Genomic DNA, 26,178 nt, shown 5'->3' with positions numbered 1-26,178 from the left:
TGAGATTGCTAAAATGCAAATCTCAAAGTACAAGGCTTAGAGAAGAACAAAGACAAGTATCATATCCACTAAGGTCTGCAAAAAACAAAGGGACAATTTAAATGCAATCTGTCAGTGTAATAGTAAAAGAGGCACAGCTGCTGACTTCAGCAAGGAAGCAGACAGCTACATTTTGAACAAGTTCGTTCTGAAGAATTGCTGGCAGCTGTGTTGGAAGGACATTACAATAAAATCCTGTGGTCACAATGGCAAGTGCTGAAGACACAGGTGAGTCATAAACTATTTCAGGACACAAGGTTTTGAACCTTACAACTATAAGGGACACTTACAACATAGCCTCACATGTCTCTCTGGGGCAAACACAGAATCAAAGAGAGAAGTCCTCAGATGACTCAGCTGCCACAGTATCATTTTTACACACCTCTGTCTGGCTTGCTTAATCCCAAACAAATCCTCTCAATGAAAAAACAAAGCTTCTGCTTGAATCTGTGAGTGCCAGGTTGATGTTAATATAGCTCTTGAAAGCGTTGGCTAAATGTCACCACTGCTACAAAGTCTCACTTGTTTAATTTTGTTTTCTTTAAAGATGTGGAAGAAAGCTATGTTCTTACTCAAATTCTAGAATATCATCCAGAAATGTGGTGGTAGTGTGACCCCATTGCAAAACTGGCAAAAACTGTAACAATGACAGCAGGTATTCTGGTAAACTTACTGTCATGGTTTAAACTTGGTCAGGCACGCAGTCTCTCTCTCATTCTCCCCCTTCCTCACCCCCACCCCTACCCCCCACCGCACCCGGAGGGCTGGGGAGGAGAATTGAAAGAATGTACTTCCCACTGGTTGAGATAAGAACAGTCCAGTAACTAAGGGATAACACAAATCACTACTGCTTACCACCAGTAATAGTAATGATAAGGGAAATAACAACGGGAAGAGAATACAACCGCTCACCACCTGCTGACTGATACCCAGCCTGACCAAGCAGTGATCTAGCTAGCCCTTCTGGGTAACTGCCCCCAGTTTATATACTGGGCATGACGTGCTGTGGTATGGAATACCTCTTTGGTCAGTTTGGGTCAGGTGTCCTGTCTCTGCTTCCTCCCGGTTTCCCCTCCTCCCTGGCAGAGCATGAAACTCACAAAGTCCTTGGTCACAGTAAATGTTACCGAGCAACAACTAAAAACACAGGTGTTATCAGTGCTGTTCCCAGGCTGAAAGTCAAAAACACAGCACTGCACCAACTACCAAGAAGGAGAAAAATGACTGCTACTGCTGAACCCAGGACACTTACATCTTTAAGAAAGTACGAAAAACAAGATCTTGTTAAATTGTAACAGATAAAAGGTGCTTTTGGCATTAAAAACTAGCATAAGCTTCAAGGTGATTCTGTATGGCCTTTCCTATGGTGTCTTTTATAGTTTACCAGCCATTATACATACACCTACATCATGTGCAACTGTCTCGCTGCATTGTTACAGGATCCTGCTATTCATCTAATGCAGAAAGGGAGGTGGCTCAGGTGACATTTCATCCTTTTTTTTTTCCTTCTTTTTTTTACTGTATTATCTGCACAACAGATGTCATGGCCTAGTGAGAATGCACTGTACAGTGCAGTGCATCAGGATGCCTGGATTCTTCTCTTGGCTCAGCCACTGGCTGACACTGGCCCTGAGCATGTTTTTAATCCTTATTTTTTCCATTTTGTTCATTCAGGACCAGGTTGGTCTCTGCCACTTTAATGAAGTGCCCAGCCTTTATGTAACACATAAAGACAAGCTGTAAATATGCAAGAGGAGCAATGCTATATGCATTACAGAGAGGAACCCACATAGAGGAAAAATTTGTGCCTCCTTTGTAAGCAGCTGCTCCTGCAGTTCAGCAACTCAAGAGCCTCCCACACTGTGCCTTGTATCCTTGTATCCACAGCTAGGACAGGTAATCAATCCACATAAGCTGTATTCTGACTAAATTACAGTATTATCACTTCAAAGCAAGTGGAACAGGAGTTTGGTGGCAAAGATGCAGTGTGCAAGGTCTTGCTCAAAACCAGACTATTTCCTCTTTAGTCAGGGCCTTATGAATTTGCTTGTCACAGACCTAAAGTGGCTAACACCACTTTCAGGTCTGTAGAGGTAGTAGAACTTTCCAGAGTCTAACAAGACGAAAGAATTACCATGCATAACAACAATAATGAAAAGAAAATCAAGTTTTCAACATTTTGTTTAAAGGAATAATTCAAAGGAAGCATTAATACACTTGGTTGAGTTTTTAATTATTTTTAAAACTGGAGACAGTAACAAAAAGCAGGGGGGAGGAGGGAGAAGAGGCAAAGGACAATGACACAGCATTCATACTGCTTCCCCAGCTACACACTGAATATTTCAGACACTCACCCCTTACTCATGTTCTGCTCCACGTTCATTCCTGTCTTGACTGATGTTCTATCTGGAAAAGCCTCTGATGAAGCTAGTCCTAAAGGAGTTGCCTGTGGGCTAAATACTAAGGCATATTCTTTTTAAATCTTGAGCTATGTTATATTCTGACCCCTACGACAGAGAAAGCAATACATTAAATACAACGTATTTTTCAAAGCAATTACCATGATTAGGAGTATGTCACTGCATAAATCTACCACTGAAGGAAAAGCAGGTGAGAGGATACATTTTTTGTCCCTAAATGCAGTTGCAGACCATACCTGTAGGACTGTCCATTTCACTCTCTATTAAAAAATGTAAGCAGTGGAGTCTCACTTTTCAGAGCCAGAAACACTTGCTGTACTGTTGCACCCATATAGCTGTCTACTGTAACATAAAACGCAGTTTGAAAGTATACATCCTCCTTCATTTTGTACAGTTGGCTACTCCCCGAGCCTTGCCATACCTGCTGCTTTGTTTAATGCAATCAAATTGTGCCACATGAAAAGGTACTGTCACAGTGAACCAAAGGGAAAAAAACCATCAAAGAACCAAAAAGCCATCACCCATGGTAAAAACACCACAGGGTTGGGTCTTGGTGTAAGAAATCAGTGTGTTGTACATACCGTCTACACTCAGTTTTCAGCATTGCTTACAAGTATTTGTCCTTTGTGTGCCTGTTAAACAAAACCCTCAAATAGAAGATTTCTGACCTTGTGATAAGCTAACCTTGCTTTGTTCTTTAATACGCTGTTTTCTTGCTGCACAACCAATTTTTCCGTTTTTTTTTTCAGTCAGTGAGCTCTCATATGCTTTCCCATCAGTCCCATCGTTTTTACAGAAACCAAAAAGGCACAAACGAAAGCTAGCATTAGTTTAAGTCATTAAAGCTGGGGTTCAGCCAATTTTGTGAAAATTATCAAAAAGTGTAAAGTGGCTCTGTAATTAATAGAGAAAAACCATGAACATAAACCTCAAACAGCATGGTTTGTCCGTCATCTCTTCAGTGAACAGCAAAGCTCCTGGAGCTTTTTGTGTAAAAGTTTAGGTCCTTAACATCATGGCTAGTATTTTTGAACATAGTGGCTTGCTTCAGATCCTTCAGTAAAAGCCTGAGTGCCAGGTAATTTGCTGTAGGTTCTCTAGTGTGAAGACAATCTTCTGTTTCCCAACATGTTTTCACAAAGAACCACCTTACATCTGCAGCCAACATTTATTGGTGTTAAAATGGTTTATTAAATAAATGCTTGCACGCAATCCCATCTGAGCTACCTCCAGTGACCCACAGCCTGTACTTTCCTTCAGAAAGTACTCTCACATCTATGCACAGACATATACCAGTAAGTTTGCACCACTATTCAAGATAAAACCAATATTGTACCACCTACAATAATAGTATTAAGCCACTGAGGGAACTTCATTTGCAAGCTACTTTCGGGGTGTGCTCCTTCTGGTAACAGAGATGGGTTAACCTTTGCTGACGGCAATGCATTGGCAGTCAAAGGTGTCTAGATGTTTGAATTACATACTGTCCTTTTTCACTGGGGTGAAGACTACGTATGATGCCATGTAGTTGAGAACAGGGTGGTTTTGGCAAGGGTACGTTCGAAGGCAGTGGGTTTTGGCAAAGATCCTCTAACAGAAAAAGACCTCGAGCGTGTTTCTGAGCAAAAGGAGCACAGCAGCTTTCTTACATACCCAATTTCATGAGGGACCGAGCTGAAAGCCCAGCTGATTAACAAGTCAGCCTTGGGGGCTTCATAATGGAATGCATCCACTCTGCCAAAATCACCCGTGAAAAAAAAACCCTTGCATAGGCTCTAAATTAAGTGACTTATTGATGTCTTAGTAACTAGTCTATTTTTATAATACAGCAGCCTAATGAATGTTCATAGTCAGCCTGCAGAAGCTGGAGAGGAGAAAGGCAGCAAAATCCCCATGAGCTGGAGCTCAAACATCAAGGAGCACTTCTGCTTTCAGGAGGCAGTTTTATCCAAGCTGTGTTGTGCCTTTACTGCAGCCAGCATGGGGCAGTGCAGAAGTCTGCAGGAGCACTGGGATTGGAAATGAGAACATAACCCAAATTCTGCCCTGATATACAAGAAAAAAAAATCTCACCAAGAAGCCTACTGAAATCAATACACTTTTGCCAGATTTACGCAGAGATAATGGGGATTAAAAATGTGGTGCACCATAGTATATGCTTTCAGCAATGACAAGGTGGATAGTGTCATATACAAATACCTGACTTGTTAAAATGAAGTTCAGCAATGCCAGGCATGTGTTTTTGGTGTTTAAGTGTTTTAAAACCAGGGTAACTAATTAGCACATTGCATTAAAAATGGCTTAGTAGCCTGTGCTGACTCAGTATGGTGCAGAGATCCTTTGCAAGATAGTAAGCTCCTGCAAATAGAGAACCCCCAAATCACTGGAGCAAAATACAGCTTTTCCTACACATTGTGGTAATGACTGTAACTGATGCATTACCATAACAATATCCTTTTTCCCTTTACTTGTATTTTGAAATGGGTTATTGTTAAATACTATGGACAGTACAATATTGTGCCAAGACTGCAAGGGGTAACTGGTGTGGGATTTTTTTAATACCAGTGTAATTTAAGCAAGAAATCTAACTTACATAGAATATTATTTTATTACTCTTCTAGAAATACTTAGATTTTCTGCCATAGATTGTGTGGCCAAAATTCAAACACAAGAATAGCTTTCCCTGAGTATCAGTATTTTAATTGTGTTCCAGTGACTTAATATTTATGCATTTAGAAAGTAACTAGTGTGGCATTTTAAAAGGTTCCTGTGAATGGCAAGCTGACAAGTGCTTGCATATCATTCTAAGTAAAACTACTTCACATTGTTCTGCTGACTATAACAACTATAATTACTCTTTTATTCAAAATGCTCAAAGTTTCAAGAAAGAACACGGAATCTTCCCTTAGTGTTCTAATGGTTTGCTTTCCACTGAAGAGCAAATCCTTAAGTAGTAGAACATGTAAATTAACCATATGCCAAGAGTTGCCCTAAATAAATATCACCCCATCATTTGCAATTAATTTGAGTCAGTCTGACAGTACTGAGCTATTAGGCTTCTGGGTACTGAGCTTACAGAGAGGAAGGCAGCAGTGTGACAAGCTGTTGATTGTGCTTATACAGTTATCTGTCATACTTGCTAGGCATTTGGTTGGTTTTGTCAGGATGCTATGTGCCTATAGAGAAGAAAGATAAACCTGTGTATTTAGTATTGGCCATTTATTCAAAAGCTGTATTTGAAGATAGCCATAATTTTCTGGAAACTATTTAGTAATTTGAAATTATTCAGCAGTTGATAGGGAGTACATCACTGAAACAGATGGAAATATTACTACTTACTTCACAGAGCCAAGAATTTAATTCCTGGTCTGTTAATTTCCTGTGGAAAAAAAAAAACAACAACAACAACAAAAAAAAAAAATTAGGAGTTTCTACTGCTTGCATTAGCATTAGAAAAATACTTAATTGTTTTTGTTTAAAATAGTCACTTGGTGTAGATCAAGCACAGGAATACCAAATTTATGGGCTAAATAACATTTTCAGATATAAGCAAGCTCATAGCCATGCTTTTAGATCAATTTGACATAGAATAAAGATCTGATGTGAACACAAGGTGTACCAGTCTTTTCAGTGTCAGGACAGCCTGTTCAGGCCACGAATGTGAGCCCTAGTGGAAATTTATGTTTGATAAATTCTCCATTACTTACACTAACAATTACACTTTTATGATTAGAAGTTAGTGAAGTTTCAAAGAAACTTAGTGGAAGAAAGAACCAGTAAATGGTTTGAAATTAAAATAAATAGAACACAAAATACAAACACCTTTGCCTCAACAATCCAATACATACTGCACCCATATTTCAAATATTTGAAATATCCCCCCCCTCAGCCACTGTTGGGCACAGGAGGCTGTGCCACTTGCAGGGACCTGGGTCAATGTGGGGTCATGGAGGACCCCCAGGCCTCCTGGAACACCACTGCCACCATCTCATCTAGGGGAGCTGAGGCACAGAACTAGGGGGGAGCCTAGGCACACAAGGGCAGGTGGAGGGCAGTGCTTGTGCACAAAGGGCAGCAGAAGGTCACAGGGAGCAATCCCCAGGAAAGGGGCCCTCAGCCCCCTGGCCCTGCTCCTTCTCCCATACAAAGCCATCTTTCAGGCCTTTCAGGTTGTGGGCCCAGGTACACAACACACAAGGGCAGGCTGAGGGAACTGCCTCTGGTCATGAAGGTAGTGAGACACTGGCACAGGTTGCTCAGAGAGGCTGTGGAAGCCCATTTCTGGCAGTGTTCAAGGCCAGGTTGGCTAGGGCTTTGATCAACCTGGTCTAGTGAAAGATACCTGTCAGCCTTACCTCTGTGCCTGTGAAGATCACAGAACAGATCCTCCTAGAAGATATGGCACATGGAGGACTGGAAGGTGATTGCAAACAGCTGCCTGGCTTCACCAAGGGTAAGTCTTGCCTGACCAACTTTGGGGCATTTTACAGTGGAGTGACTGCATCGGTGGACAGGGAAGAGCTACCGATGTCATCTATCTGGACTTCTTGTGAGGCCTTTGGGCTGGTTCCCTACAGCAGGTGAACAAATGTATTTGAAATTACTGAAGGACAGTGAGTCAAAGTCTCGCCAACTTTGCAAAGCCAGTATTTCACTCTGTGCGCTCCAGTCTTCCTCCTTGGACATGCCCCAAGAGCAGTAGGCAGGTGCACACTCAGCAACCAGCATCTTCACTGTGCTGTAAGGAGACATCATCTCCAAGATGCTCACTCACCCTCCAAAGACCCACACCAAATTATGTTTTCCCTTTCACAACAAAAGAAAAATATTTGAGCTGAAAAATGATAGAATTTGTTTCTGATCTCTGGCTCTGAAAACCTGATGAGGAAAAAAAAAATGTTTATCATGAAGACTTCACTTGCTTGGGAAAAAAGTGAAGGACAGCTATGAAAAGTAATACTTAAGGGCAAATTTATGCCTTTAACTTCTCAGCATAGATCATAGTGAAGCAAAGAGGAAAATTTCTCCTTATTATTTCTCAAAAATGGAAAAAACCAAACCAAAAACCACCCAAAACAAAATTGAAATTCTTTCACTTCTTCCCCTGAGAAAAAAAAATTATTGATTTTTATTTTTTTTGTTTTTAAACTGGGTCAACCAGTTGCAGGAGTGAGTCAGCACCATGTATATTTACAAAGTTTTCAACATGGTTAGATGTGTATTAATGATTGAATTTGTTATTCACAAATACATCAGCAGACATTTCTCCTTTGCATGCACTCCAATGTTTTTCGATGGCCTATACCAAAATTCCAGTTTTAAAACATGCCTAATTTAAGCTCTTTTTTCACCACACTAAGTAATTCAGGTGGGTGGTTTAGAGACTTTCAAAAATAATCCAGTTCATTAATTTCTGTAGTCCACATTTATCACTGTCAGAATGCAAAGAGGAATGGGAGCAAAGGAAAAAGTGTATTGCACCACAAGATCTAAGGATTGCTTCTGGGCTTTGATTCCTCCTCCCAAACTGTATTGCAGCTATAAAAAGTGAATAATCAAGTGGCCTGATTGCCTTCTAGAGCTATAGTAATCTAATAAGTAAATCAAAATGATACAAGCATGATAAAAATAATATATGCAACAAGACCAGCGTTACAGAAGGGTGCCATGCAAAAATTGTCCCTCCAGACAGAAGATGAAATAAAAATACTTTCTCTGTTCCCAGCCACACTTTCTCTAATTTCCTTGCAGGTCAAGGTAGCCTAATTAGCTCTAAATAAGGAACACCCAGAAGAGTTTGTTCTATCACACATTTTTTAAAGCCTTTAAAAATGCGATCCATTCAACTGAGCTCTGGAATTTTAAATTCAGGCTATTTTGGCAACCATGATCCTGCCCTTTCCCTCAGATGGAAAGGCATACCAGCTCTTGAAACACTCCAGCTCCTCGGTGATGTCTCTTTTTAAAATCTCTGTCTTGGTTTAAGCCCAGTGAATAAATACTTCAGGGGCATGTTTTAATTGCACATCCTTCCAGCTCAGCCTTTCACCTGATGAAGCACCATCAGGTGGCATAGCAGAAAAAAAACACCAGGCTGAATGCCAAATAGACAAAAGCATTTCTGGTGTCTGAATGAAATCGAAATAGTACTTCAAATCATGAGGTATCTTCTGGAAAAAGCAGCAAACAGGAACTCCCTTGCACTGTGTGCCTGACCTCCGTGCTGCACAGCTCCTGCACTGGGCTCTGCTTTCTTTAGCAAAAACACCTCCCCATCCAGGATATTCAGAGGTTCTGCAGCAAGGAAGCAAGCAACAAAACCTCACCCTACATCTCTGAGTCATCTGTGACAAGGTACCTGCACAGCTGGCTGTGGTGGCCTTTGTAGTCATGACTGTGAACAGAAAGCCTGCTAATTAAGGGCACAAATTTAGACACAAAGATGAGCTGTGGTGTTCATCCTTTGCCAATGACAACTGCAAAATTCAGATGTACAGTATTTCAGGCAGTGTTTGTGCACACAATAAAATACTATAGCGAAGAAAACAGTCATATTAGTTTCCATATGCTGATGTCTGCAAATAAAAAAAGCACCAGACTGATAAGACTATTTCACATTTATGAAATATATCTAGAAGCATGATTTCAAGAGCCAATAAACCAATGGTAGATAAATTGACATCTTTCAGCTCAGGCATCATTTGCAAATGCTATATTTTAGTACTTGTGAAATTCTGACATGCATACATAAATCAGGAATCACTTTGCCAAGCTGTTCTCATGATCTTTCAGTTTAAAGTGGCAAGAGCCTCATCTAGACAATCTAACAGTTAGTGTCATTGGCCACTGAATTTATTCATAAACATACAATATTTCAAAAACCCTGGATATAATACAAAGTATGGCTTTTAACTCCAAAGGCTTAGGTGATTTTGGAAATACCATACTAAAAGAAACAGAACAACATGAGGCATCTTAAAAAATCAGACATGGGCTTTCATAAGTGATGTTTGCTTTCATTCCTACATAGTGCTACTGGCTGTTACTGATTTATAATGATGACTGTTTCTAATTTGTGCCTGATCAGAAACCTTCTGGGGTTTTCCTCACATACTTTCTTTTAACATTTCTCCATAGTTTTTTTCCAAGATGCTATTTTTCCCAATTTACAATAATGAAAGTAAGTGTCTACATCCTTTGGCTATAATTCAGTTGATACCGATCTGTAATTTTGAATATTCTTTAAGATAAACTAAGTGCTATAATTCTCTGTAGTTACAGTTTCAGCAGGAGGATTATAGTTTGTCTGTTCAAACAATTACAAGAATGAAACTCAAAATTAAGAGTCAGGAATAGCCAATTAGTATGTATTCATATTTCTTTTTATGTAATCTATAGAAAAAGGAAAAATAAGAAAGAATAACTTCCACTCTAAATTCCTGTTGTTGTTCTACCTTCCAAACATCTAGAGACTACATTATCAGATGTTGCTGATTATAGATTATATAACTATATATATAGATTACATATCTATATATATAGATATATAACATTATAGATTAAGTAAAAAAAAAATAAATAAATTTTACCGATGCAGTGCAGCACCATTTTATGTTAGAGTCTTAGATGACAAAAATCATAAAAACTACACAACCTGGTTTGCTCAAGTGCACTGTATTAGAATGTCCCAGATAAAGATTTTCCATCCCAGTATTTCAGTGCAGGTAGCCTACAGAGTTTGCAACCTGCCATACAAAAATTGAGCTAATAATTCTGCTTTTAACTGCATTGCATTTCTAAATCAGGAAAATTAAATCTCTCTGAATTCTCTTCATTGTTAGAATGGACTAATGGAACTCTTAACAAAACCCTACTCAAATTGACCACAGTGTTCAAACTTAAGTTATGGTTTTCAAACATGTTTTGAGTTTCATCATCTATGCATTGGGCTATCCTTCACCCTAACATCTCTGCCTAGACTAGCATTTTACAGCTGGTTTCTATTCATATGTGCAGTAACTTGTCTTGGGGCTAAGCTCTGTGGAGTGTCCAGACACAGAATTTGCCACTGTCTTAGGTAAAACAAGTTAATTTTCAACTAGTTAACTGGCATTGACAGAACTATACATTGCATATTACATATACAGCAAGAAATGAGAAAACACCTCAGCAGTATGCTAAAAGCTCTGATGGCTGTGGTACCATGTGCAACCTCAGATGCTGTGGAATCAGCCTTACCCTATCAGAGGACAACATTGCCTTCTCTGCCACCTCTGGCTAGTGAGCCTGAGGGGTGAGCAAAGAATGTGGTCCAAAACACCCAGGGCGTGGCTAGACCTCAGAGGCTTCCTTCTTGCCCTGCACACTTGCTATGCTAGACTGGGCTGGCCATGAAACACGGCAGCAGCCTTTCCTGTGGCACATGGTGGGAACAGAGCAAAGATGGAGGCTAGGTGCCAAGGCTCAATGCAAGCAATCACACATTCATACTCCTGAGCCACTCAAGTTTGCCTTCTTGGCACCATGCCTTTGGCAGCCGTGCAACTGCTTGCTATGCTAAATATCAAATAATTAGGTGAAACAAAAATACAGGCAGCAGGAGAGACATTTCCAGCAGCAGATTTAAAAGAACCTGCAGTATGGTATCTCATAGGAAGCTAATGCATTTACCTCATTTCTTTGAATAAAAACATTCCCAGCTGGTGTATTTATATTTACAATCGCTTTGGGATTACCTAGTTAAGGTCATGTTTGAGAAAATACTAAGAGCTGTCATAAGAACCAATGAAATGTGTTTATAGGAAAGTTTTTAATATGCTTGAAAAGACAAAAAACAACTATGGAGAGATGCACAGAAACTGAATGAATATAGAACTTTTGAATCCAGGCAAGATTGAATAAACATTTTTATCTGTATTTTCTGAATTTTAAAGTCTTTTCAAGGGACAGGCAACAAAAATAAATCATTATAAGAGAATAATTCTGCAGTTCGTGCAAAATGGGAAACAGGTTCAGCAACATGATCTCATCTTGAATAGAAATAGGTCTCTTTAAGTTTAATCTCATTCTCCTCCTTTCTCTTTCCTGGTCATATTATTCTTCCCATTAATTTTAATCACCACATTTGAACTGACATTAGCCAAATCATCTTCTTTACTGATACTTCTTAATAACCACGCTCAACTTAATCATCACGACTTGCTTATCTCGCTGGCACAGTTCTTCCAGTCCCAGATTACTGCAGACAGCTGCTGCCTTTCTTCTGACATGTTGCTTTCTGAATCAAAATGTAAAGCTCTTAATTCCCATGATACACCTTTCCTTTTCCTAGCCTGGTGGAATCCCTTTTCCCACACTCCTCTCTTACTGATAGGGGTCCTTCTGTCTATGACAGCCTTCCTGGCTCACATGCCTTCACTGGCTCCATCCCATTTTGAAGCTTCAGATTAATATCTTTTAACCCTTACCCATAGACTGTTGATTGTTAAATTAGAAAAGCAGATTAGGACTTATAAATTGTTCCTTCAGTAGACATCTAAGAGAGGTCATTGTTTAATCAAGCTGTACGCATTTGGAGTAGCCAACAAGTTGCGTAAGCGGGAGAAAATTGATGTTCTCAAAAGAACATCCTTCCACCAAAATCCAATTAAAAATTATTTCTATTCAAAAACATTCTTTAAGTGCTTTTGGATAAATGTGAGGTTACTAAAACACACAGCTTTTTGGAAAGCTGATTTGCCTTTTACTTCCAGACCAACTGGAAGAGGAAATCAGGGGAAGTCTGTATGACCAGCCATCAGAAGCATTTAAATCCTAGAAGCGCAAGATTATTTTATTAAATGGGACCAGCCATCAGGATTCACATTTATTTGTAACAACTGTTTATCTATAGCTATGCTTTAATTGTGTCCAGGTAATAAATAAAGGGCCATTTCCTCCTATATCATGGTTTCAGAATATCGATATGGCTTGGTCCATTTGGCTACTGTGCAGGATGATGAGATATTTCCTTCTCACTTGGCTTCCCAATAAGCCAAGAGCCTCTATTGTATAACCCAGACCATTCTACTGTAGACTGTCCTTTGGCCCTGGCTTGAGGTCTAAAAATTTGCTAGTGAAACATTTCAGGGTGGCCCTTTGCACCCCCAGTTCCAAAGATCCTGCCTGCTAACACATACCCTCTCTCAGCACACAGCACAGCATCATCTCCTTTCTGAGAATGCTATAAAAATGCTCAAAATCAAATTCCTGGACCTTGCCACTGTGGTAGCCATGATAGCCCATCTTCATCTAGCCTAATAGAGGGTAGGAAAGGCACTACCACTAGTCTAGTGCCAAAAATGTAGTGGATTAATGGCCGTGAAAGACCAGATGGTCCAGTTACCCTCCCCACTGCCCTGCTACACATCTGCTCCTCCCTGGAATGTGGGCTTAGAGATGAGGGCATGGGAAATCAGCCAGCATTAAATTCTTTCACCATGTCTTTTCACTGCACCAGCCTTCTCCTCCTTTGCTGTTTTTTTTTCATAACAAGCAGTATTTTCCACATATATCCACTCCATCCATCCTCTAACAGTTCTAGACAACTAACACCCCACCCCTCAAAGGATCAGCTTTCCACCCAACAGGTACTTACTTACCTAACCTCAACCCCCACAATCAATCTTCTGTTTCTCACTCAGACAGTTCATTAAAAGGTGCACTCAATAACCTGACATACAGCATTTGCTCTATCTTTAAAGATATTCTTAGGCAGTAAGAGTGCCGCATCCTATTCTCCAAGTCAAAACTAAGTATGGTTCGCTAGCAGAGGTAACTCGACATTTTTGATGATCTAGACAAAAGTAAAACATTTTCAAAGCAGCTAAAACCAGACTAGACATATAAAAGGATTCAGGATGTCTGAAGGACATTGCATTGTTTAAATCTCATACTCAGGTGATAGATAATGGAGTTTCCATTGCTGAAAAGGTGTCATGACACTTGTCTTTGAAACAAATAGTATTTGATTGACAGTGTGCTAACAGATCTATTACTAGAAAGGAAGAAGCAAATTTTGAGTATGCTATATTCACATTCTGTCCATAACTCAGCTATGCTGATTACAATACTGGAGATCAGGGGGGTTGGGGTGAAGAGGTTCTTTTTCCCCTCCAAGAAGACAGCTTAAAGCACAGACAGGCTTTGAATTACAAACAGCTGACAATTGTTCAGACTGGCTACAGCACAGTCTGATAATTCAGCATGAGTTTTAAATCTGCAGTTATGACTAAGAAGAGACTGGGCTTATGGGTGGAAATAGTTCAACCATCATCACCCTGCGAGCTGTCCACACATTTGGAAGTGGCACAGCATGAACCACAGAGCACTCCTGCTGATCCCACATATTGGTTAGCCCCAGTCCAGCCTGCCCATCCCTTCAGTCTAGCTGGATCATCATCCAATAATATACCTCTAGGCAATCCAGTCTGCATTTTCTGGATGGTCTCTGTGTCCCCTGATGGTCTGGCTCAAAGAGGTTTTCAGAGATAAACAAAATTATTTTTTTCAGCTAGCAGAATTTTTTTCTACAGGAGCAAGAAATATCTCTGTCTTCTTTTTACGCATCTCCTTCCTATCTGTGGGGCATGGGGAAAATGCCCTATTCTTCTCAGAGGAACAGGACTGAATCTCTTTTTTATTGCTTTTCCAATGTAGAGGCCTTATGGGTAACCAGAAGAAAGGCAGAGTCCTGAAGGAGAAGCAAAGTTTATAGCTTTGCAATAGCTGGAGAACCTTTCCCATTAGAAGCAATCAGAAATAGTCATACACATGTCACTGAAATGTCAGGCTGAAAAAACAGAAGTAAGCCTTTTGTCTCCCAAGAGTCATATGAGAGAGATGGCAGTGGTGATAGCTGACATGGTGCTGCCCAGCAGAAAGGAATGAGAATTGTAGAATTCCTTGGCAGTTGTGATAAGGATTACGGAAGAAGGCTTCCCCATTTCAAAGTTTTTATGTCAACAAACTGGGAACAAAACAAGCTTAGACCCATCTCTGTTTTATCTTGATTCATCTGCAAAACTTCCTCAGTCACAAATCACAGGCAAGTATGATTTCAGGGTACTTAGGCACACAAGCTGCCAAAAGATTATCAGTACTGTACTATGGGGACCTCCAGACTTAAACACTCTGTTGCTCATCAGGACAAATGAGTCCAGGCAACAAAATCATGAATACTGCTATCTTTTATGCTCATACGTAAGTTAGTACTTTTGGCACTCCATGAGAGTCACAATAGTGCATCACATGGACATACCCTCAGGGTAGCATTGCCTCTTCCTTGCTCTGTGGAAGGGAGCCTTCTGTATCAGGGCCGTAGTAGCGGGAACTGTGTCTCTCCATGTGAGGAGGAGACAAAAAGATGATGGGTGAGAAATAATTTCCTAGGGCCTTTGGAGCCACTTTATAAGCCTGCTTAGTAAGCACATATTGTCCTTGACAGATAGTCACCGGTACATGGAACACATTTGCTGAGCATTTGCTGAATATACTTTTCATGTTTTGCAGTCCTTCCCACAAGCACACCTTCTGGCCAGCAGCCTACAGCAGGACCCTCCCTCTTCTGTAGTCAAATAAATAAGTAGCTCCACTTAGAATTATTACATTTGAAGCATTTTCGCCACCAGCGACTGAAAAAGTGTTTCATGTGCCAATCGCTTCTCCATTGAGGGGTAGTGTTTTGATATTGTCTCTTCCCAGCGAGTGATAAAGTCCAGCTGCCTTTTAACAGATAAATACAGATGCTTCAAAAAATTTCAAGTTTGCAAAGGCTTAATCAATAAAGTTCCTGATGCTGTCCCATCATTCATAGTCCTCCAGATCTGAAATGCATCCACTGAACTGCCTGATAAGCCATGTGTGTACTTTACTAATCCCAGTTTTCATCTTATCTCACCAGCAAAGTAGCAGCGCTCTCAGAATAACAAATGCTATCACACTTCTAGAAGTTGGCATTCAAGGTGACTGAGTGAGACACTAGGAGAGTTGATTTTCTCTAGTATTGTTACAGCTGATTTCTAACTCAGCAGTGACACACAGATACCCAAGACACATATATAAATGCTCAATAAATAAAATAAAATCCTCTTCTGAAAGAATGAGATATTTCTGAAGGTGGCAACAAGAGGCTGAGTGGAAGACATTCCTAGAAACATCTGAACAAATTAAATAATTCACAGACAAAACAGCAAATTGCCTGATTGTCTTTACAGTAAGAATATGTGCACCATGTATCCTTTATATCTTTAGTTATTCTTCAATAGCATAACAATGGAATTGCTCCAGGTAACTTTGCAAGTACCAGTTTATACACAAAATGTGCAATATTCTACAAATTAGATTGGCTTTTCTCTGGAATGTGTTCTGTTTGAGACTCCCATGTATTCAAGGATGCTCTAACATTCATTTTCTAACATGGCTTGATGCTATAGTGTGACTCGGCCTTCTTTGAGTTTTATAAAAGATCGATATGGCAGTAATGAGTAATCAAACATTTAAAAACAAACCTAAAATCTACAGCCAGCTCCTGTTCATGAAGTCAAATTAGCCTTTCTTGTAAACACACCTGTAGTTTCTGGGGCTACTAATCAATGTTTTCCCCTTATAGCTGTGAGTTGCTGACAGCTTAATGAACCAGAATTTCAAGTCAATCTGAACTGAAAGTATTCGTGGTAACATGGGCACACCTGACACTGTATTTTCACACAGCAAGTACTCTGCAGCATGTTATTAATTACCATTACAATGAACACTTCATTATAGTCACAGAGCATGTTTTACCAACGGTTAACTGAATGTTTTTCAAAGCACCAGTTCTAAATGGCACAAGGTGACACTGGAAAACATAGGTCAGAAGCCAAGATGTTAAGCAGCACTGCAACTAGTGCTTTACTAGGGTCAGCATGATTTCCAGAATCAGCAGTATGAAGGTTGGTTTGCTATTAGTGTTATTGGGCAAACCACATGGTGTCGTCTTCTGTATGGGATCAGCATCTTCCAATACCGACAAAAGGTACCAGCCTGAGTTTCAGACAAAAACAGTCTGTGGAATGATCTGGGGAGCAATTAGCTATGTGTGGCTCTAAGCATTCCACCTCTGATTCTGTGATCTGACAGCAAGCTAGCTTGGTCTTCCAGAGTCACTTCAGCCCTATCTCCCCACTTGTGTTTTCTCCCGCTCTTTTATCTAAGATAAGTTTAAAATAAAAACCCAAACCTGATAGTAAGGGGTGAAAAGATGTCTCTGGCACTCATAAATAATGCAAACTGGCGTATGATTGATACCATTAACTTGATAAATTTCTTTGTGCTGAGGTGTACTCCTTGTGTGACTGATACAGAGATGCTGGAGTGCCGACAAGCATTTGTGACAGATGGGTGGATGTTTGCAGTGTTGAAAAAGAAATGACATCTTTCTGAAAATGTCATTTTCTCTCTTGCGCTGGCATCCCCAGGCGTCGCGTAGCTGCTGGCAGAGCAGTCTCGACAATGAGTGACACCCTGACTGAAGGAAATTGCAGAATGTAAATAGGTGCTGCCAAATGTATGGCCAGTTAGGTCAGAGCTGATTGGGATGATGACAATTGCTGCCAGTTACAGACGTGATTTTTTTACTCCACTGCTGCTTCCTGGTCTGGAAGGCATTTACAAATTTCCCTGCTTCTCAACAGAAGGTGACTTCTAGGTAACCTAGGCGACTGCTAGGTAACTAGCACTGACCTTCTGAGATAATTTGCTGGGGTTCAAGTCACCACCTCTCTCTGCTCTGCTTTGCTTAAGCTTGGGGCTGCACACAGACATAGAATCGTAGATTTGTTTGGGTTGGTAGGGACCTTCAAGTGTCTTCTAGTCCAATCCCCTGCAGTGAGCAGGGACACCTTAGACCAGACCAGGTTTCCCAGAACCATCCAGCCTGGCGCTGAATGTCTCCAGGGATGAGGCATCCACCACCTCTCTGAGCAACCTGTTCCAGTGTTTTACTGCCTTCACTGTAAAAAATTTCTTCCTCACATCTAGCCTGTATCTCCCCTCTTTTAGTTTAAAACCATCACCCCTCATCCTGTCGCAAGAGGCTATGCTAGAAAGTCTCTCCCCTTCTTTCTTACAGGCTACTTTTAGGAACTTAAAGGCTGCAGCAAGGTTTCCCTGGAGTCTTCTCCAGGCTGAACAACCTCAGCTCTCTCAGCCTTTCCTCCTAGGAGACATGCTCCATCCCTCTGATCATCTCTGTGGCTCTCCTTACAAGGAGCTCAGCTGGCTCCTCCCCCTGACAGGCCAACTCCCCACCTCTGCAAAACTCTGCTGTTTTAGCCTTTTGACAAAGGAATGACATAAAACCCTCCTTGGTCTGGTGCTTGGTTTCACTTGAAAAAAGCAATTCAGGAAGCATCCAGGCCTGCAGGAAGGATCTGCAAGGCTTGCTAGCTAGCCAGTGGTGTCCCACCGCGGTGCAGCTGCTTTTTGTTGCAATATCCTATTTGTTTCCCTACATTTAGCACTTTAGATCAGTTATTTCAGGGAAAGACTGCCTAGCATAACAAGGCTGTACATCCAGTTATCCACTGCTAATGAATAAATACATAAATAGTAAATAAAAAGTAATAAAGCAGAACAATCAGTCACTGACAACACAGTTAACCCAACACTTCAGGACTGCAGAACACAAGCCTTCCCTGCTCAGGTTAAGGGATGCTGCCTTGCTCTCACACCCTTCCCTAAGCCTCCGCCGTTGGCCAGCGTGTGGCTTCTACAGTACAGACCTGCTACCCAAGGCTGAAGGAAGCTGCATCTCCTTGGGCACCAGTGCGACTGGCAGAGCAAGCGGAGCTGGCTCCCAGCAGAGGCAGCTGGCTGACCTTCGATTGAATTACCCTGGAAACAGTTTGAACTAGGCGCGTCTTACGAGACAAGCCTCGGCTCTCCGAGCTCTTTCCGCCCGCGGCAGCCGCTGAGCACGGAGCGCGACTCCCGGTGCCGCTGCTGTCTGAAGGCAGCCCCGCCACCGCGCCACCGGCAGCCCGCACCGGCACCGCACTGAGAGCCCGAGCAGCGCCGCAAGGGGGCGTCGCGGATCCCGTTCCCATGGCAACGACGCAGCGTTCCCGTGGCAACCCGGCGCGCCATTGATGGCTAACGGCGGGCGGCACCGGGATAGGCAGGTACCTGTTTCGGTGGCAACGACGGGGCCAAACCCTGAAACTCCTGGAGAAACAAATTGCACTGCAGGAGAACTCACTGGCTTGTCCCCGTTAAAGCCTACGAGATCCTTCATTACAGGGTGCAAACACGCAGCATACTCCCCTCTCTCTCAGACAAGCTCTGCTCACCAGCATCCTTAGGGGGCCTCACTGAAGTCCAAACACCTGAGCAGCAAGTGCCCAAAGCAATCAGCAAGGAGGAGAAAAAAAGCAATAACAAATGAGTCAAAACAAATTACATCTTCCAAGTACCATCTGCAGATTCTTGTCAGTTATGGAAAGGGTTTTCCAGTTGCTTTCTGTTGCCCCTCTGACTAGATGAGAAGGAAATGGACACTAAAAGCTATTACAAGAGCAAGCACTGGCCTTTAGTGGGATAAAACAGTTAATTCTAGCCTTAAGTGACTGTCTTATCACAACTTTTCCTAAGAGCAGCTTTGCTGTACATCTTTAAGTACCTCATAAATCATATTTAGCATCTTCTCCACTCCCAGTAAAGAACCTGAAGTAATAATGTAGTATAGTTTAACAAAGATAGCATCTAGGTTATTCTCTCTTCTGTGGGGAGTCAATAATGTTGAAAATAATTATGAGAGTATTTAATAAACTAAACTGACCTGTCTAAATTACACATGCACTCATTTCTACCGTGGTTTGTTTGGTTTTTTGTTAACCATTGAAAAGCCCATGCTGATCCAAAGAAGCAAACCACTGCCATGATGATGTTCCACACAATGAGCCAGTGACAGCTTTTGGTGCAAGACACTTACTTTGAACAGTCTACCTCCTGCTCACACGAGATACCATACAAAAGCAAAGCAGCCCCACCACACCCTCTGGGAACACAAATCCAAGGCAATTCCTAACCCATGAAAAGACTTGGGAGCTGTTTGCCTCGCTGCTTAATACCACATTAGTGCAGCTAAGTGGCTTCCCTTAGAAAGCAGTAAAGAAAACAAACACCACGGGTACCTAAGCTTTACATCAGTCAGACTAGCCCTGGAGAGACATTCTGATCTCCTGCCCAAAGAGACACAGAAGTGTCACCCAGTAATTGCTGCACCAAACCCAATCATCTGGTGTTTAAATCAGATCTCTCTTTCAGAAAGACAGCCAAGTCTTGATCCTGGGCATGTAGTAACATGTGGGCCATTACACAATAGAAAATAACGTGCTGCTTCTTACAGCCAGGATGCTTCGCTTTGATAGTGACATTAAAATTGCAACAATTAACTCTAATGAAATTGACAATTATGTCTTAATGCAATAACTGGCTGTAACATAATTAAGTAGAAGTTATCTGAGTGCTTTCTCCTAACGTGCACATTCAGGCCTGTCTTTGATCTATAATTTGGCAAGAAAAACTAAAAAAATGCAAACGCAGTGACTTGGAATGAATATCAGTAGCGCTGCACACTCGTGTGTCTTCCTCCCTTCCTACTTTTGCTCACAGCCGATGCTCTCATGAGGCCAGTCTCTCTCTTTTGTACACAAGCTGTATTTCCATCTGTCTTTCATGAGGAGGAAGACATCCCCATACTAGGAATGTTTTCAGATACAAAGGCAGAGCTTAGCACTACCTGGTTTACCAGGAGTCAGGAATAGGAATCTCAGACCAAGGTACAAGCAGCTGAGGCACAAAAGCACCTTCTGCTACCACAGTATGCAAAAACCTCATTGCCCAGTAATGAAGCTTTGCTCAGGGCACCATTAGTGCATCATCATTGTCCCCCACTGAGACTAGCCCTAAGTGTTTAAAAGACTTCACCACAGTGCCAGGGAAGTCTGAAACAGACTACAGGCTTAAGCCAAACCTCTGGTCCTCAGTGCAGTGCCTTAATGTTGATCTGGGGGACCAAAACATGGAAAAAAACATCTAAAAGAAGGGGCAGCTTTAACTAGAGCAGAGTTGGTCTGATAGATGAGGAGTATGTGTGGGTTCCTTTAAAGGTAAAGAGAAAATCCATAAAAGTCACAAGCACGGACAATGACATTTTAATCCAGATTCTCAGAATACTTAACCTTTTTTCTTAAATAGCAGCTTCTGGTTAGAAAGATCCACTTTCCTATAAAGGCATTCTGCTGCCAGGTTTATGGAGGAAAGCTTGAAAACCATAATCTCTGAAACATTTAAAATTATTGGAATAATATATTTAAACTCAGTTTTTTTAAAGATCCTTACTGTCAGTGTATAAATTCTCAGACCCACCAACACTGCAGTTTAGCACTAAATCAAAGTATTTGCCATCTGGAGGGCACAGTCCAAGAACAGTTATGGGCTCACAATTTCCCCTGTCACAGAAGAAAGCAAGATCATGGGAGTAACCAAAGGGCTATATCCATTTAGTTTATTTTCTTACAAATGATAAGAGGTTTCGATTATTTCATTCCCACAAACTAGTTCTGCTTCACTCTAATTTCTAGGACCAAATGGAGGACTAGAAGGGAAAACCAAGTCCAACCTGCACATGCATTGCTCTTCTCTTAGTTGTGTATCTCCTAAGACAAATACTCATAGAGTCTTCCTTACACCTGGGGTGACAAGCTCAAACGACATAGTTCTTACTCAAAAGCATCTCCATTCTGTTTCCAGGCATTCATATCATATACTTAAAAAAAATTAGAGCTCTGCTGTGGACCATAGCATCCTGGTTTCAGCTGGGATAAAGTTAATTTTCCTCACAGTAACAGGTACAGTCCTGTGTTTTGGATTTAGGATGAGAACAATGCTGCTAATACACCCATGCTTTTGTTGTTCCTTAGCAGCACTTACCCTGATCAAGGACTTTTCAGCTTCTCATCTGCCCTGCCAGGAAGCAGGCTGGAGGCCACAAGAAGCTGGGAGAGGACACAGTCAGGACAGGTGATCTGAACTAGCCAAAAGGGTATTGCATAACATATGGCATCATGCTGAACCATAAAACTGTGAGGAATCGTCTGGGGAGTGGTGCCCACTGTGTGGGGTCTGGCTGGACATCGGTCAGCAGGAGGTGAGAAATTGCAGTCTGCAACACTGGTTTTGTAAATTCTTTTATCATTATTAGTATTTTCCCTTCCTTTTATGTCCTATTAAGCTGTCTTTATTTTCACCCAGAGGTGAAATTTTTCACCCTGAGGGGGAGCGAGCAGACAGCTGTGTGGTGTTCAGCTGCCTGCTGGGATAAACCACAACGTGTGGGCAATCCCCAGTGCACCCAGAGCCACTTGGTGCCACAGCCCAGCCTGCACTGCTCTTTTGTAGGATGGATGTTTACATTGAGGATCACCTGCCATTCAGTACCTTTCAGGGGCCAGGGCTAGCGTATGACCAATAACGGCAAAAGAAAGATATGTAAATGGTTTGCCTCTTTCTTGTGTTGGGTTTGATCTCATTTTAAAGGGTTACCACCTCCTTTCCTTGGCTTGTAATGGTTCCAGTAATGAGAATGCATATTTTATACCCTTCACTAGCATATCTGATAGCAGATTTTTGTGCTAATGCCTCCATCTAGTAAAAATGGGTTGTCTTTGAATTACATGCCAGAAGGTTGGCATGGATGAGTTATTTCTTTAACCCAACAAAAAAGTCTTGTGTAGGTGAATATAGATAAATATATTGTCTGTGTTGCTCTTTAAAGTTAGACTTGATAATCTGAGTGGAAAAATGGGTGGTGAAATATCCTTGGCTGCTTCTCACACTGTTACCTTTGCATCTTCTACTAGCTGCTGTCAGAAAAATAAGTGGATGCGTCAGGCCTCTACCCTGACCTAAGCCAACCCTAAATCTTTAGAAATCAGGCACTCCTGAAGCTTCTATTTTGAGCACTATGTTTGCCCTCTTTCTGAAAGAAAAAAAAAAACCAAAAAAAACCCAAAAAAACAACCCACAACAAAAAAAACCCCAACCTAAACAAACAACAACAACAAAAGAAAACCAAAACAAGGAAACAAAATAAACAGGACATTGAAAAAGTCTATTCCCCAGTAAAAAATAAAATTGCTATGGTTAACATGTCCAAGTCCGAGGGATGCAGAACAGAGGGAAGAAGAAAGCTGTTCCATTGTAAAATCTGCTGTATTTTCTGTATTTCCACAAATTCTTTCTCATAGACTGTCTCAAAGCCAAGGTACTATTTTTGTAGTTTAGCCCATAGAAACAGAAAACTGTAAACACAGAACAAAGTATGCACACAACCGTTAACTGCAGAAATAGAAATTTCCTTCTAAAGTAAGATGATTCCATGATATAACTAACATAAGCAGTACTCAGTAGCACCACAGAGGTGGTTTTGAGAGGTGTGCAGCCAGCACTTACCCAACATTGAGACCTGCAGTGAAGATTCTCAGAGGACCAGCACTGAGCAATGCTAGCACATCCTGCCTTCCCCAACACTTCTGAGTGTCCTGCCAGTTACTATTACTAGTATCTACACAGCAAAGCCATTTTGTGTGCTTATTCAGAATTAAATGTGAATCTCATTTATGCATTTCAGATATTAAATCATATCTCTTACAGGCAAAGCAGGTAGAACACAGGCACTCAGCAACAGGTTCTAAGTTAATGAGAAAGCCAGTGACCAGGTCAAGAATGCAAGAAAGAGTTATAAAATTGCTCTCAGATGGTCTTTTAGTTGAGTCTAGAAGCAAGCACTAAAAGCTTGCCTTTGAAGTATTGTGAAATTCTGTTGGACTTCAACCCTGCATACATTGCGCTAAAATTGTAAGCATTTTAAGGGCTAAAATTCAACATTTGTTTTCAACTCACTCACCTAGATCTTGGGTCATTTAATTTAATAATGTTAATAATTAGGAATAGACTTTTATTTCACATTCCATTCCTCTGTCTCCTCAGGTTAGACCTTAAGAAAATAACCCCTATCTATGTAATAGATCACTGTCAAGGTGATAAAAGTAGAACGTTAACAAGTTTTTTGTGTGTTTGGTTCTTGGCATAGTAGAATTTACACACAGTTACAATTCCCACAAAAGGATCAACTTCTACAGTCAAAACACACAAAATGACATTGTAACAATTACTAAGAATCTGAATCTACTGTAGTGCTACACCTGTAAAAATGAATGCAGAATTTTTAGACGAAGGCACAGGTGATAGTTATGCTGTTTTAAAATTAAGAAATATGTTTCAGATATCCCTTAGATCTTTTTTCCTTTATTCAACTAAAGAACAATTACAATTTTAGTGGGATTCTGACAGCCTGACAAATGCTATTCATCAGTGCCTTTTTTCTTTAGAAGAAAAAGTTACAGCTAAAGAAAAATCAAGTTTTAGCTATTGCAGTAACTTTTTTTGTGTTCTATTACAGCCTTCCGAGCAGATATTATGTTTTTAATTAGCTGTAGCTTAATACTTCTCTCATTACCTTATCTTACTCAACACGCAGAATGGTAGCCTCAAGATGGCGATATTTCTCCCCTTTTAGAAGCTGCTGTTACTAAAGTCTCGTCCCTCATTCTGAAGGCAAGAAAGTGAATTTCTTCATCTTTCAGCACATGAAAGTGTAGCTGCCCCGAAGAAATTCCTGCATACCCTCCGGTAAAGCTTCTTAACTGCCATTATAAAGTGTTTCACCTTACAGTAAAAGGGAACTTCAACTAAAGTCACACCATTTCCAATTACTGAAAGCTTCCCAAAGTGTTTGTTTTCACGCGCTAAAGTCCAAAACCCAATCTATATTTTTTTTCCTCAGTGTCATCCATAGGTCTTTATGATACTCAAAATGATTCACAGATCAAAACTAAAACCCAAGTCAGATATTTTTCCTTACTTAGAAATATATTTAAAATCACAAGAAACTGCAAATAGACCTTCTGTTCAAATTAAAAACAAACAAAAGCACACAAAAAGGCAAATCAAAAACCAAACCAACAAACAACAAAAATTCCCCAAACCTAATGTATATCTGAATATTAAGTGACCATTTCAACCCACAGGACAACAACCATTCATCTCAGATTTGCTTTTTAGTATACACTGCATCAAAGGTGTTTGGTGACTTCTGTGTCTTGGGTTTTATAATTCCACCTGGCATCAGGCTTCAAGTCTACCAAAATGCACTTCTCAATTACTTTCTGCCAAAGCTAGAGATGAAAGCTGGAAAGTCTTTGCCTTTTACCACGCTTTCAGAGCACAACAGACAACGAAGCACACCTGTCAAACAAATACTGTCTGTTTCTGAATTTGCATTAAATAATAGCAAGGGGAAACAAATTCATGTATGCTCTAAAATATGATGTGTCTCCAGCTTTTGCACAGCTTTTTCTGTCATCTTTGGCCCTTTGTACTGCCACAATGACCTTCGGCTACATTACTAGTGACCCACTGAGCACTTTTATTTCAGCTTGTCTAGAAAAGAAGTCTTGATGGGAGTTTAGCACTTCTGTAACACACAGGGCTGAAAAAAGTATTGGATTCTCAGGGGAAAAGATGATTGTTAGATCTGGGAGAGGAGATAACTGTTCCTGTGAACCCCTCCAAGCCACAGGGAAACCTGGCCTGAAAGAGTTTTGCAGGGAAGATGAGTTCTTTACACCAAGGGGTTTTTTGTGCTGAAAAGTTTTGCACTGACAAAGGGTGACAACAGTGGCACACTGTGCTCTGTAGTATCGTCGCGGTTTAAACCCAGATGGCAACTGCTACAAACCGTAAGATTAGGCGTCAAATCTGTACAAAAGAGATGAGAAAAGTAGTTTTACCTCAGAGCCATAATTTCAGGTGCCTCCTCTTGTGAGGTGAACGTTACACAGTTAGGTTTGGGCATGTGAGACAGGGACTCATTTTCTCCAGGAGCCAATTCAGCTACAACACAAGTAATGGAAATCCAACAGGTTTGGAGTTTCCAAGGTCTGTTTATAAACCTGGTGTCTGTCTGCAAGTTGTTCTTCTTCCCTGTACACAGGCTTACCCTCTCAAATATCCTTTAAAGGAATTGTGCCCCCTGCTCCTCTGGATATTCTTGTTGTTCTTCTGTTAGCAGTTGTCTTGTTGATTCACTGTGAACTGCCTGTGTTAACCTTTATAACCGTGAGAAGGCCATCTTTTGCATTACAAGCAAACAAAATTTACTCGAGCTGCCATCGAACCGTATGGCTTCACAGCAGTCATTTCCAGTTGCTCTTATGAGGCACACGTTCAAGGATGTCTATTGCCTGATTGTGACAGTTTCACAGCTTTTCTTAGCTCAAGTCTAGCATTGCCACAAGCCATCTTCCTTGTTTTAGAACAGTCTGTTATACTACACAGGCTTCCAGATGCTTTCATGTATGTGGTGTTATTCAAATCATTTCTGGTATAAGGTGTTAGGCTCTCTGTCTTCACTTGAGTGTTTCTACCATGAATTAGTAAAATTGTGTTCAAGTCATGAAGAGACTTAAGAGCTTGCTTTATCTAAAGAGGTTCTTGCTTAAGGTTTCAACACATTATTGCTCTTAATAGCACGACTGTGGTTTTTTGAAGAAAGCAAGCGGCTGAAATGTGCTTGTAA

The 26,178-nt window shown here is 40.9% G+C and overlaps 1 protein-coding gene and 1 long non-coding RNA gene across 7 annotated transcripts in view; both read right to left on the bottom strand.

Annotated features, from left to right (window-relative positions):
• TUB (TUB bipartite transcription factor) overlaps positions 1-26,178 on the bottom strand; it is a 155,545-nt gene that overhangs the window by 91,112 nt on the left and 38,255 nt on the right. The gene's annotated exons all lie outside the window — the stretch shown is intronic.
• LOC133226588 (uncharacterized) lies at positions 16,456-18,430 on the bottom strand. The gene is made up of 3 exons (XR_009729573.1): positions 18,260-18,430; positions 17,220-17,286; positions 16,456-17,000 (listed from the first exon to the last, which is right to left on the bottom strand). It is a non-coding gene; the product is annotated as an uncharacterized LOC133226588 (long non-coding RNA).

The sequence above is a fragment of the Neopsephotus bourkii genome, unplaced genomic scaffold, assembly GCF_033783945.1.
Source record: "Neopsephotus bourkii isolate Nb327-2 ecotype Australia unplaced genomic scaffold, CSIRO-AGI_Nbou_v1 NB_1792, whole genome shotgun sequence".
Classification (NCBI taxonomy): Eukaryota; Metazoa; Chordata; class Aves; order Psittaciformes; family Psittacidae; genus Neopsephotus; species Neopsephotus bourkii.
The sequence above is the reverse complement of the archived record's forward strand: the minus strand, read 5'-3'. Positions and strand labels throughout refer to the sequence as shown.